Here is a 14,057-nt window from a genome sequence, read left to right on the forward strand (position 1 = left end):
ATAGCCAATCAGATCTCGAGTCAGTGACACCAAGGCCAGATAGAAGGCCTCGGACACGAACGAGCTCTGTGATTGGATAAGCACTCGCGAGAGCCTAAACGGCCGCACTTTGCAAAATGTCTGAACTAAACCCTGGAGGTCCGATTGATACTAACAGCTACAGCTGTGTTTTTATTCCATGATGGAGGAGAAGAGATATATCTGGTTACAGATATACTCGCAACGCCATTTTTGAGATGGATCATTCACGAAAAGCTGGATGTTGTGAGAAGCAGTCGGACAACCCCTAGCAAGCTAGCTAGCCTGTTCCAGCAGAGGAACGGACTGGCCTGTTCGGCCGTGACTGTCCCTGTGCCCACTGCTTCTGCTGAGCCATCATTCTCGACATTAAAGCGTATTAAAACTTATGCCAGAAACACGACCAGGTAGAACGATGAAATGACTTATTGGTGGAACTGAAATGCACAGATAAACAGAAGTCTTCTTGAGAAAAGAAAGGAGGATGGATTTTATCACCTTTTATTTTGGGCTTTGACAGTATCTGTTATCTTAGTTTCCCACTCTTAATTGTTAATTATTGTGCTTTTTGTTGTTGCTCCGGAAATCAAGTGTTGCTCAGCTAGCTTATATTGAGATGATGTTATGTTTAAATGTGATTCTGTATGTATTCTCGAGCCATGGTGTCATGTTGATGTTATTATGAGGTGTATTAATTTAGGTACGACTAAGTGGGACGTCATTGAAGGCCTAGGTATGTGATATGCACTGCCTGCCACTGCTGGCAACACAAAGACTCCAAAAAGTGTGAGTCCATCAGATTATATTAGCAAAACATAGAGGAATATTACCACCTGCATGTAAAACAAACCATAAGATCTTGCTTGTTTGCGTTTGGGATTCAATTTTTTCCCCTAAATCAATTAACACCACATTCATTTTATATGACACTACTGCAGGTCTCCAAAGCATCCAAACTCCATATTATAAGGTGACACTACTTGGTTGGAGGAGCTCAGTTGCTATGGTAACACTTCCAGCTATGTCACCATGGGATTTACCTCTGACCGTTAGGGACAACCTTGGCTTAACTGATTCATGAGTAGCATCGTTGTGTTAAAATGTCACACTAGGCAACCTGATCAGTCCACATGTGCCAAGCAGGGAGTGAGGCAGGTAAAATGTATAAAGTTGAATTAAATCTGGTATATGTGCACAATCCTCCTTCTTACCCTACTGATAACTGCAGATTTATTCAAGATTTTATCTACTAAGAAACTTTCATAATAGAGTCACATCACACTGTATGACTCACAATCATTTTTATTTCTGGATGTTTAACCCCTGTAATTGCATGTTATTGGTGGCAAAGCACTCTTTCATTTTGTGTCACCTCAGAGAAACATGTACTTTGACAACAATCATTACTTATACTGAGAATTACAGTTGAACACTATATTTGCTAAATTGTGTTTTGAACAGGAGGAGTGGTATAGTGTGACAGCTATAATGGCTGTTATATAATAGTTTATTTTTTGTCAAAGCAATACTATTAGCTTGTTTGTTTCCAGACCCTTCAGACAAACCACTTAAAAATTATTTATTTCTGTTTGGACATGTGTTTCAGATTATTTGTCACATGTTTATAAAAAAATAATCCGAAACATATGTGGGAACTGAATGGAGGCTCTGTAATCTTACAGAGCTGGATAGCCTTGATTATATGATTTCAAATTACAACAAACACACACATACACACACATTTACCTGTCACACTACAGGAACAAACAGCAGTGACAATATTATATTATATATTATAACTATAAAGATATGATGTGGAATTTTATGTTTTGATTATTTAGTAAAACTAAATTGTCCTGACTTTTTCTTAACTGACTGTAGACTAAACTAAAATAATTAAATGTCTAAAATGCGACCACAACTAATAAATAAACTATGTTTGTCCAAAATATGGAGGATAAAATGTAATAAAGACCATATGGTGAAATGAGCACAGCCCTTCAGCACATTGTACACTAAGTTAAACCTGCAATGACGACTGTCAGGAAGCATCAAGGACATCAGCACTTAGCTCTGATTTTGTGTTTTTTTCAAATTAGATGGATTCAGAGGAAGTGCAGGTTATCCCAAATATTCTCCCAATTTATATTTCTATCCGATTTGGTTCCTATCCTACCATTAAACAGATATTTTTATCAGCTATGGGTATCTCTGTTAGCGATCAGAAGGACATGTAATGCATTTTAATGTGTGATAAGAAGCAAGTAACAAACACTGCAAAAGTAACCTCACCCAAGTGCGTGCTGACAAAAGAATTGTTATGTGAGGCACTTCTCTATACAAATCAGTGATAATGCACCTACTAATACCAAAGTGAAAGTAAAAAGAAAAAACTATTATATATAGAAAAAAATCATTAATAAAACTTTTTTCTTCATTCCCCAGGGTCTTGATTATTATTATTGCCTTGGAAAACATGCTGGCATTTAGGGTATTTCCCTAAATGTGATTTTTGTCTTATATGGTATAACTAGCCACATCTGACTAACTGAAGAAAAATACAGTGGGTCAGAGTCATCAATTTATGGAGTCCAAGACTATTTGAGGTTATTTAGTGCATTCCTATTGTATTGTGGCAAATCAGTACAATCTTATTATTTTACCATCCACCCTATCTTCTCCCTGAACCACACACAGGCTGGGAAAATACAAAACAATACGTAAATGCGTAACATGAGATGGAATTCTGTTTGCGTTTGTCATCAATCCCTGCATGAGCTCAGAGTTTATGGATGGATTACCACTGAAACAACTTTTTTTCCTTAAAGTATCCAGACTGGACTGATGAGAAAACAAGGGATGAGGATTCATTATGTCCATCTCTGCTAAAAAAGCTGTTATTATATAAATGCAGCCTTAGAGGCCATAATCAGCGACGCTCTGGTGATGCCTCTAAAAAGAGTTCAGCGATCCTTGTCTGGTCGGAAACTATTTATTTCCACATTGAAAAGCAATGGGAAACATAAATGAATGTTCCCCCAGTGGAATCACACAGTGGCTTGGTGCTGGGAAGGCAGTGTGAGCCAGCCAGGAGAACAGAGTGGTCATGAGTGTGTGCGTGTGTGTGTGTGTGTGTGTGTGGGCCAACTGGTACTAATGGGTGGTAGAGTGGTGGAGAGCGCTTATAAGTCAGGGGTAAATAAACAGTGAGGTCTGCTGCTGTAATGGTTGGCAGAGGTCCCTCACAGTTAGAATTACCTTTATTAGCTGCAATGCATCACACGTAAGCTAGATTTAATTAGGATTGACCGCAGAAAATAGCTAGCAGGAAGAGCAGATTGATTTACTGCAGAGTGTGATTGCTGCATGAGGTGAGAGGGAGACTGTGAGAGGCTTGATTGTGGATGACTGTCAGGTGTGCCACACCCAGACAAACAAACACACAGAGGAGAGGGACGAAGCAAGAACACTTGCTCAAAATCTTTCTTGTCTGTTCATTAGCTTGTGACCAAAAATCGTAATAATAGACGGTATCTCACTTCAGCTATTATGGGTGTTTTATCTTATTTACAAGGGTTAGATTTTACTTAATATTATTGACTATTAATATTAGACATGAAATCTTTATTGCCAACCAGAAAATCACATGGTAACTCGCTTATCTTGAGCACCTGTTTATTGTCTTGAATGTTTTTTTATTTATTTTTATTATAGACATGCACAGGACAAAGCGGGTTCAGAGGATGGATGGATGGATAGTCGTGCTTGGGGAATATACAATCGAGAGGTAGTCTGTACATTGGTTGCTTATCTATTGACTAATCTTAATCTTTAGATCATCTTTTGCTTTATCTAGAGCATGATGATCTGTTGACAGCCATGTCAGTGTCAGTAGGCTGTGTAGTTTCCCCTAGTTTCTAACGGTTTCTCTACTGCCTCTTTGACAAACTGAACTTCCTTGACTTAAACATGGGTTAACAGAATATATTTTATTCAGACTTTACTTCTCTGTTTCACAATACTTCCCAAAAATCACTCAACACCTACATATAATGTTGTTCATTCATTTCTTTCTCTTTTCGCTCACATTTTTCTGCTCTGGCAACTATAAATATTTTCCTATTTGTTCTGAAAGTGTTCCTCAAAGAGACCTGACAGGAAACATGAAACATGAAGTATTATTTTTAATATACAAACATAACACATTATTATTCAAAACTAAATAGTAACTTTCTGTTGCTGATTCAGTGTAAAAAGTAATTCTCAAGTTCAATGAGTCAGCGTTAATAACAGGCACTTAGACTGGGCTCATATAAAGCTCAGAGTGGGCAGCTACCTAGCTGGCATGATAGCTCACAACTTACAATAACAGTGGTGGTGGAGGAGGCTTTTGTAAAAGATGATTAAACACGTGGTTGCTACTGTTAAAGCAGGCAGAGCTGTGTGGCCTGGATCACATAATGGCTGCTCTGTGTATTATGCAGTGCTACAAACCAATAAAACTTCACCACAGAGCATTAGTTTGTGCTCCAGCAGAAGAGGTGTTGTTTCCTATAGGGCAGGATTTTTTTTATACTTAGTGGCTGAGCAATTAAAGTCTTGTCCAGTTTTTTTTCCCCATTCTTTTAGATGCTCTCCAGATCTTTGTGCATTTGATTAAACTGAGGTCGGGCAAAGAGTAAGATCAGAGCCACAGTAGACAGATGGAGAACAGCGCTTGGCGCAGCTGACAGGGTGGTGACTGTAACGCTAACAGATCTAATCTCAGTACAAGGTTACCAAATATGGGTGGAACGGCTAAATTAACATGGGAAATAAAAAAAATATGTCAGGCTTTTCTGGACCATAATGTCTAAGCCTCCAGCAGTAGTACATACTAGATGAAGCATTGCATCTAAGAAATAGTGAGCAGCAAAAGGTTAAATAGCGGGCTGAATGGAATATTGGTGTTAGTTAATTTTGGCAGTGTCTGACTGGCTGAATTTGATAACAATAAATGACAAATGAAGAAATGTTTTGTTTTCTTATGCAAGGCACGGGGGATTTTGTTGCTTTCACCACTTAATTGGTTCAGACTTACAGATATTTTTAACATCTGGGCAAGCAACTAGATGTGATTAATGTCTGGAGTTTTGACTTATTTGCCTGGTGAATCTTTTGACAGTTTGCAGTGAAAGATGGTGGTATAGGCAGCATAAAACAAGTCAGGCAGTGAAAAAACTGGAAAGGGCTGATTTGCGTCAACTGGGCAGGTTGTGCTTGTCCACTTTATTCAGCATGTAATCACTTTGACTGTCTGAAGAGGAAGACAGGAGTGGTCATATTTCACCCTTTTATGGGGAAACAAAACAGTGGTCACATGAGGTCAACATTCTTCTTCTACTACCTCTAATACATAGGCTCAGTGTTGGCTTTGTCAGAACTTATTCGGCAAATGTCGATGAAGATTCTTGGTCATCCAGTTATAAAGGAACTGAATCACACCTTTGATAGTTGTGATGTTGTGCAGCCGGTGAGGCTCTGGTTTTAGCTCTAACACCTACCTGTCACAACACCAGGTGAGAAGGGGAGTGGCTGCAGAAAAAGAGGGTGAAGAGGATTTTCCCCACTATCAGTCATGAACATGTCAATCATCGGTCAAGGTTTATCAGTAGGTACCGAGTAACCTTGATTTAATGGAAATGATGGATGATGTCATACATCATGTGTCTGCAACTCACTTCCAGGGAAGCTTGACTCACAGCACTGCAGCAAAGCACTTGAGTGTCGCTTGTCCATAAAAAGACAATGTACACAATACAGGTGTGATTTTCCCAGCATGGACACAATAAGTGCCCTTAAAAATTGTAGATCTAATAAGTTCAGGCACACATCTGCAGGTGAACAGTGAGCTGCTGCAGTCTGCTTTCACTATAGTGCGAGAACTCTCACTCCTCTGCAACCAGGGAGGGAGCAGCAGCATGTGAACTCTCCAGTAAGATGTTTCATAAAGTTTATAAGGCATCAGGGAGGGGTGAGTCTTCCTAACTAAACTGTTCCAAGTTATACCGTTTAAGACAGCTTCAGTAAGGATGTTAGGGTGTGGTTGTTTCAGTTTTAAAAGCAGGTGGCATGATTCACTGACACAAACTCATTGATGTGTGAGTGTCCCATCCAGTTTTCTATGAACCAAACCAGGCAGGATATCCTTGGTGCATGACTAGACGGAGACAGTGCATATTTACTGTGTGAATCACAGGATTGCGGCTGAGGGCTTTCACACTGGGATGTTAACCAATGCCTGTTCTTGTTCTACTTCACAGATGTTGTGCTAATCATGTTAAATTAGTAGCCAGACTCACTGAGGCTGATTGAGATCTGACTCAAACAAACATCTTGAGCTCATAGTTGTTAGATTTTGAGAAATACTCATACTCATACTTACATACTGTCCAATGGCATTAGCCTCACTTAACATACAGGCCCAGAACAGGGAGAAATAGATTCTTTACTGCTTCTGCACATTCTGTTCATGGCGTGCCCTCTAAAGCCTCGTCCCATCCAAGCAGGACTTCAGTTGACCACGGCCACTCTAGAGCGTGTGCTCCAACAAGATGTGAGCATCCACACTTTACATGTCTGTTTTGGTGCTTAATTTTCGAGCAAATTTCCAAATAAAACACCATACACTGACCCCAGATCTTAGATCAATATTACATTGCAACTCCATTGAGTCATATCATACGCCTTCATGGGTGATGAGAGGTTAATATTGGAAGTGCAAAAGGCGCTTTTTGTTTGTCTTGAAATGCATGTTACTGCACAATTTCAAGATTCTCACCTGGTGGAATGTGAGGTCATGCTGAGGATGGAACACAACTGCAGCAACCAGGGCTTAAGTATTCAACTGATGCGCCACAGTTCATTTTTGCTTTTTTTGTTCCAAGTAGTCATAAATCACCTGACTTTCTGGAAATGGGCAGTAAATATGTTCAAGACTTGATGTGTTGTGACAGCTTCCTTTTCTAAATAAGAAATGATCTTTAGGGGGTAGCAATCCAATGAGGGGGCATTCCCTGCCTTTTTGCAACCTGCCACACTACAAAGAGTTTTGTTAAGCCAAGCCTCGACCATCAGCCAGCTGCGCTGGGCCTCTGAAGGCAACATCAGAGAGCACAATGTGGTCACTAGTGGCTAACCAGTAACCATATTATGAGCTGAGCTCCTAAGCCTCTTTCTAAACCTTCTGGAGGTTCAAAGCAGCGGTGAGGTTTGAGGAGAAGGCCACTCTGTCATGCTCCCATTCAAATGGCTCAGTATTGTGGTGCAGCATGAGTGGATTGACCAAATGGGGTCCATAGTTTATCAATGAACATCTGGGAAGTGAGTGTGGATGTAGGTTCAAATGGTCAAATGATAGTCTTAAATCTTCTATCAGGTCACTTGTATTATGTGGCAGGATTCAGTGAAACCAAGACAATAAAACAGCTGCATCTGATGTGAATTTCTGAGGAACAGTTGAAATGACGTAAGGAAGTGTAAGAACTGAGGTTGTTCCCTGAACAATACTATCACTTACAGATTTTATGTTTTGGTAGGCAGCTCTGGAAAACATGAAAGAATGACGTGTGTGATTAAAACTGTAGGCTGCGTTTGAACAAACACCACAGTCTAATTGTAAAGACACTACGTGTAAGCGCTGATGTAGTGACATGTGCATGTGTCTCATTTATTGTCAGGTCAGACTTCAAAGATCAGAACATCCTTGAAATTTAAAGAAAATTTTTTAAATCCTTTTAAGGTCGTCCAGAACTCCTCCCTGAGTCTTTCATGTCATTTTCCTTCTGACCGCCGCTGCCCTTTCTTCAATTTTAACTCTCTCTTTCTGGCCAAGACAGTAATAATCATATAATCATCTTGTTAGAGTTCTTATTGTTAATACAGTTTCTGGTAAATGTAGAACACACACATATCCTGGAACATACAATCCCAGGCCTCTGTGTGTGTGTATGTGTTCATGTTCATGTTCAAGTCATGCAAACAGCATGTGTGTGTTTCTTTGGGGTTTCCTGCAAATGTTCTGGTCTCCATGTGTATAGGTAGGCTTCTGTGTGTGTGTTTCTCTGTGGTGTGTATTTGTCTGATTTTCTCCAGTCCCCCCTAAAATGTGGTTTAGATGTCCCTGATTCCTGCCACTGGGTGATTTCTTTCCAAGTTTCTGCTTTAGTAATTGACTCTATTCCTCGGAGGCAGCATAATATGATTTAAATAGCTTAAGAAATACTTCTTAATTTACCCCAGTCTCTGTGTTCTCGGAAGTTAAGATGGTTGATGTGGCTTTGTGATCCTCTGTGGTAGTTATTTGTCATTGTTACATGTTCATTTTAAAATGATGTAGTAGTGGGCCATTGTATGCCATTGAAAGTGTGATTTAGTGGTGTGAAAGGAACTTTTTAAAGATAATTATTTATAAATGTCTTGGAAAAACAAAGTGGATTGAGAGGAAGAGCAAAGAAAGTGAACAAGAATTCACATTCCAGCAGCCTCCATGTGTATGACACACCCCTCCCACCCTGCACCCCACTGGAGCAGCTGGCCAGGTTGCTTGCGAAAGAGGTGCTGCCAAAACCCCCTTTTGTTTTTCTGGCTTTCCCCTTCTTTTTAGCGGGGCATATTAAAAAAAAACGTCTATGGCCTTTCTGTGGTCACACAATGTTCCAATTTCCTCCTCTTCACTTTGAGTTGTCCTCTCCTCTCTCCTCTCTTCTCCTCTCCTCTCTCTGTCTTTACTCTGCCATCAAGGAGCCGTCAAATTAGACGTCTGAAGTCAAAGCTCATACTACCAGTCCAATTTCATTGGGTAATTTGGAAGAGGAGCACAGTTGTTTTTCACAAGACAGTTACTGGAAATTTAGAGGACATACAAGTTCATGGCCGAGTACTGGACTTTATGCATGGACAGGACTATATTAAAGGGACAGTTCACCAAAAAATGTTACGACTCAACCACAAAGAACTGCGTTAATGGCATTATGTCTTGCTGGGAAAAAGGAAAGGCAAGATAATCCTGTAAGCAAAGATCTATAAAGGTGTGTGTGCTGGGTAGGGCTCTTATTTGCGTCAAAATTCAATTATAACAGCTAAAACAGAGAATACAAATAAATAACTTTTCGTGAGGTATAGTCATGAAATCAGATTTTCAAAAAATGTCACCCATGAGACCATGGGGGGAACTACATTTTTTGGTGCCTCTGCATGGTCTTAATTTTTTATATAAAACATTTTTCAGGTCACCGATAACTTGCACCTTCTCACTTCCAACTGAGCCTTGTGAATTTGACCCTAACAAGATTTTTGCAAAGCACAAAAAAGTGCCACACCCATGACTAAATCAAATTCAGTCAAAAATACAAAAACATACAACACGACAATTAGCCAAAGCAATTCCAGGCCTCAGTGATTTAAACAGCGTGAAAACAGACCCATAACATTAAATGAAGCTTTGCATGTCAGACAAGGAAAACCCAACAGATTTATGGAAGTTGCAAATTTCTTTAAGTATATGAAATGTGACAGATGTATTCAGCAGGCCAGCTGTTTATGTGTCTTACACTGTGTTTCGCCATATACTGTGCGTGTATGTGCACGTGTGTGTGTGTGTGTCTGTATTTGTGTGTGTCTATGTTTTTGTGTGTTTGGCCGTGACAGGGGAGTTTCCAGACGCCACAGACCCTGATGAATGGGTCACTGTGTGTCCATGTGTGTGTGTGTGTGTGTGTGTGTGTGTGGTCAACTCTAACATTTGCACACTCTCTCTCACACTTTTTTCATCAATGCAAAATATTCTCCCTTCAAAATACTACTCCTTTCTCTCTAGCAGACAACACACACTATTAGAATATTTACACTCCTTTCACATGAATTGTGTGATTCATCGGAGCTTGTTATTTCACCTGCCAGACACCCCATTCTCCCGCCATGCCATGGATCGTTTTTAACCAGAGCATCATCGACCATTCGGTGACTCACACCCACCAACAAGCGGCAATCTGCTCAGCCTCCAGACACGCGACCATGACTAAATGTCAATGGGGTTCCAAGCTACTGTGGCTACCCAGATTAACAGGCTAAGACAAGTAGAAACCCTTAAACCTCAGTCAAATATGATCTATTGAGGCTGAGTTCTACCACAGCGTTTTCTGCCCCAAAGGGACGGTTTTTGTTCTAAATGAAGACCATGAAAGTGTGCAGAGGTGGACTTTTTTTTTTTTGATCTTGCCACTAATCACCATAACCCCGGTTGTGTTGTTGTACTGCAGGACTATTTATGTTGCAGTGGTGTGGGCAGAATTGATTTATCTACAGTAGTTCACAATACAAAAAAAATTAAACAGCCGGCTTCACATTGAACACTGAAAGGATTTTGGTGCAAAATAAGCTTTTACTTTGCATATTGGAAGCGGTCCAAGATTTATTGTTGTATTTTTGTTGTCGCTCATCCATACACTTAAACAAAAGAATAGATCAAATGAATTCCAAAGAACATATCTAATAAGGATGTAAACAAAACACAAAGAAAGATGTCAGAGAAGCTTGTTGCAGATCTCTTGTTGTCTCTTTCTTGTCCTGTGTTTGTGAAAGTCTTTGTTTGAACCCAAACCACAATTGTTTCACAACCAAGTAGTTATGAGTAAAAGTAGTTTCTCAGTCATGAAACTACCTCATCCAAATATTCTGTTTCTGTTCATGTGTGAGGGCGTGTTGTATGAATCTTACAGTAATGTACACAGTGTTAGGGTCACAGGGCCCCATGAGCTTTGACAATAAGAGACTAAAATGTTTCATTTTTGGAGTCAAATTATTTGTCAATGCTTTAAGTAAAACAGTAAAGTTTACATAAAAGCAGTTGATTGAGACACTGTTTGTCCCCTGAACATCCCGGGTGCATCTGGAGTGACCTTTTCAGTCTGTGTTGGCAACCTAATGTTTTCTCCTTCACTGTCTCTTTCTCCCAGACAAACTGCCAGCACCCTGTCTGCTTCTCTCATCAAAGTCGCTCTCTGTCCTTCTGCTTTTACTTTGGCGCTGTGTTTATTTCTCTAAGAGGACAGTGACAGATTTAGCCTTTTAGACAGGAAGAGAAGGAGAAATGAAAAAAATGTGTGCTCCTGTGCTGCAGGATGAAAAGAAGGGAGAGGGTAAAACAATAGAAAAAAAAAGAAAGAACAAATAGAAGAAAAGAATTGTTGTTGTAGCTCCTGTGGCTCTAATGTGCCCACTTCCAGAGAAACTAAACAGTCTTTTGTCAATGCAAATGGGCTGAGCAACCACGGTGAGTGTATGTGTGTTGCTGGAACTGCGGTGATGATGTCAGAGAGTCCAATGTCACCGTGCAATGAGAAATAATTCTGCTGGGAATTGGTGAAAAAGACTACACTGTATAGATGTCAAATATGACAAATGTCTTACACATGTTTTGCCAAATAGTTACTTTTTTTTATTTCCAACATGAAAGTTAAACTAAGACTATGTGTATTGTATTTAAATATCATCACATAGCAGATAGAAATGACTGACACATTACATATCCAGTTTTAAATAAGGAGATTTATCCCACAATAAAACTCAGGATTTGTATTCAAGTACTGGTTTGTGTAAATGTCAAGCAAATCTCCTTGTGGGACAATTAAAGATTATCTGTCATGTTCATGTATCCATCTCAATATTCAAACTTTCAACAGTGAACAAAGAGAAGCCCGTTGGGACAAAGTCTGTTGTAATATAATGTAAATTTAATCTCAACAAAGATCACTGGTGTGGAACATTTTTTGGTCTCAGAGCAAAGATTAGTCTTGAGCAAGCTTTAGACAGATTTTCTTCAGGTGCAGAAAACTTTCAGCACAGCATGTGACAAAGATTTATACACAAAAATCGCATTACCACATGTTGTGGTGAAAAGTACCTCAAGATGTTTCTGTGTTATGAACGACACGCCTATATGGGTGTGAAAATCTCTTCAGAAAGAGACTCCTTAAAAAAACTAAACAAAAACATTTTAAGTTATCCAAGTCAAAGGTGCTGCCAAGGTAGTGACCAATGTGATTTTAAAAGGGCCTGTGTGTATTCCAGGGCCACAAAATGATCCAGCCTATTAAAAGTTGGGAGGATGATCCCAAACCCAGAGGCGACAGCATGAATGAACATTTATGTGACTGCTCCAGTGTTCCATAAAATCAATCATCCATCGCAGTCTGCTCGTCGTCTTTCCTGCCTCGACCCTCCCTTCCTGCTATTTGTCGTATCATATGTTCCACCATATGCCCTGGGGACAGAGAATATACGCAAACTTTCATCTGTAAGTGACAGTCTGTCATCGCTGGCTGGGTGGAGGAAAAGGAGGGATCAAGGAGGACAGAAAGATGGGGAGAAAATGGAGTGAGAATTACGGGATGTGTAGTCAAGAGATGTCACCTCTGCTTAGGTGTGGAAAAGAGATTGGAGAGCAAATAGTTTGCTTGTTTTGTGTTGTAAAATATTAGTTTTTTCATTTCTGTCCAGTCCCTCTCTGGGACTTTTTTGTCACTTCTTGTGGCTTCAGCTGATGGTGAGTCAGGTAGTGTGCTCAGGAAAAACCTGACCATCACAGCATAACACGCTCTGACAACACTGAAGGGAAAGATGAGCACAAGTTAGTCCAGGATTTCAACATGCGAGCCAGCAGGATGATGGAAAGAAGACAGCAAAGAGCCCAAATGAGATGAACACATCATAATAATTTACCCAAGCTGTCTGAGATGACCCACCAAGCCCATGCAATTCCTGGAGAAAAGTTGATTTGCCGTCAAGAACCAGAGCCAGGGAAAAGGAATGACAGAGAGGAGGGACCTCACGGTGGCACCTGAGCCAGCTGAGGAAACCACATGGTGGATGTCTGGAAACAGAGCCAGGTTGTGAAACCCTTTCCCCTGAAGACTGATTATCCCATCATGGCTCAGGATTGCTCACATACCAAAGTGGTGTGCATATGGCGAATTTGATACTGAGCTATTAGAGTGGTGATTTTTTTAAACATTTTTTTTATTTGTATTTATTTATTTATTTGACATTTGTTTTGCTGCAATATCATAATATGTATGCACCCAAACATTTATCTTTTAAAATCAACATTTGGCTGTCACTGAATGTGAATAAGGTCTGTATTTGTTTGCCATTAGGCTTAGCTTATGTAATAGAACAGATGAGAGCAGAAACAGTAATGAAGACGGAGGAAAAAAACACGAGTTAGTCCATGCTCATCACATGACGTTGCTCTTACCCTTATTTTTCAAGTAGTGATGGGAATTGTGGCACAGAATTGCACAGGTTCTCTGCACTGATGGAGGTACAGCTCCTGTGCTTGTTAATTAGCTCTGATACAATGAGATTTTAACCGTGCAAACTGCACAATCGCCTTTAAAGTAATTGAAATGAGACCTTTTTTCTGCATTTCCTGCAGTCACTCGTTTTCTCCATCATGTTGTCCCTGTAGCGGCTGTTCTCTTTCTCACTCACACGTCTCCCTCCTTCCTGTTTCTTTGTGTGTGTGTGTGTGTGTGCGTTGTTTCGATCGTTTACTTCAAAGAGCTGATTCTAACAGCCGGTTCATCACTATTTTCAAGCATTTTGGGCTTTTAAAATACCTTTTGAATCATGTTTGTTTGCACTTGAACACATAAATATTTTTATGTGTACTTAGTGCACATATTTCCCATGTATGAATGTCCATGTATGGAGGCAAGATGTCTTCTTTTTTTGGACACATGACATAACTTAGCTTAAGTGATTTATGTAATTTATTAGTTTTTGCAGTGTGAAGAAAGTGTTTTTTTTTCCCAGAGGGTACAGGGTAAAGAAAAGAAATAAGTAAAAACTAAAAGAAAAATATCAGGCAAAGGAAAAAATAGTTGGTTACCTGATCTTATAGAGGTTTTGGCTGTAATAGCTCTCGTAGTCAAGGACAGAAACAGACACAGAGAAGAACTACTTTCCTTGTGGTTGAAATGTTATAAACCAAAAGAAAA

The sequence above is a fragment of the Parambassis ranga genome, chromosome 16, assembly GCF_900634625.1.
Source record: "Parambassis ranga chromosome 16, fParRan2.1, whole genome shotgun sequence".
Classification (NCBI taxonomy): Eukaryota; Metazoa; Chordata; class Actinopteri; family Ambassidae; genus Parambassis; species Parambassis ranga.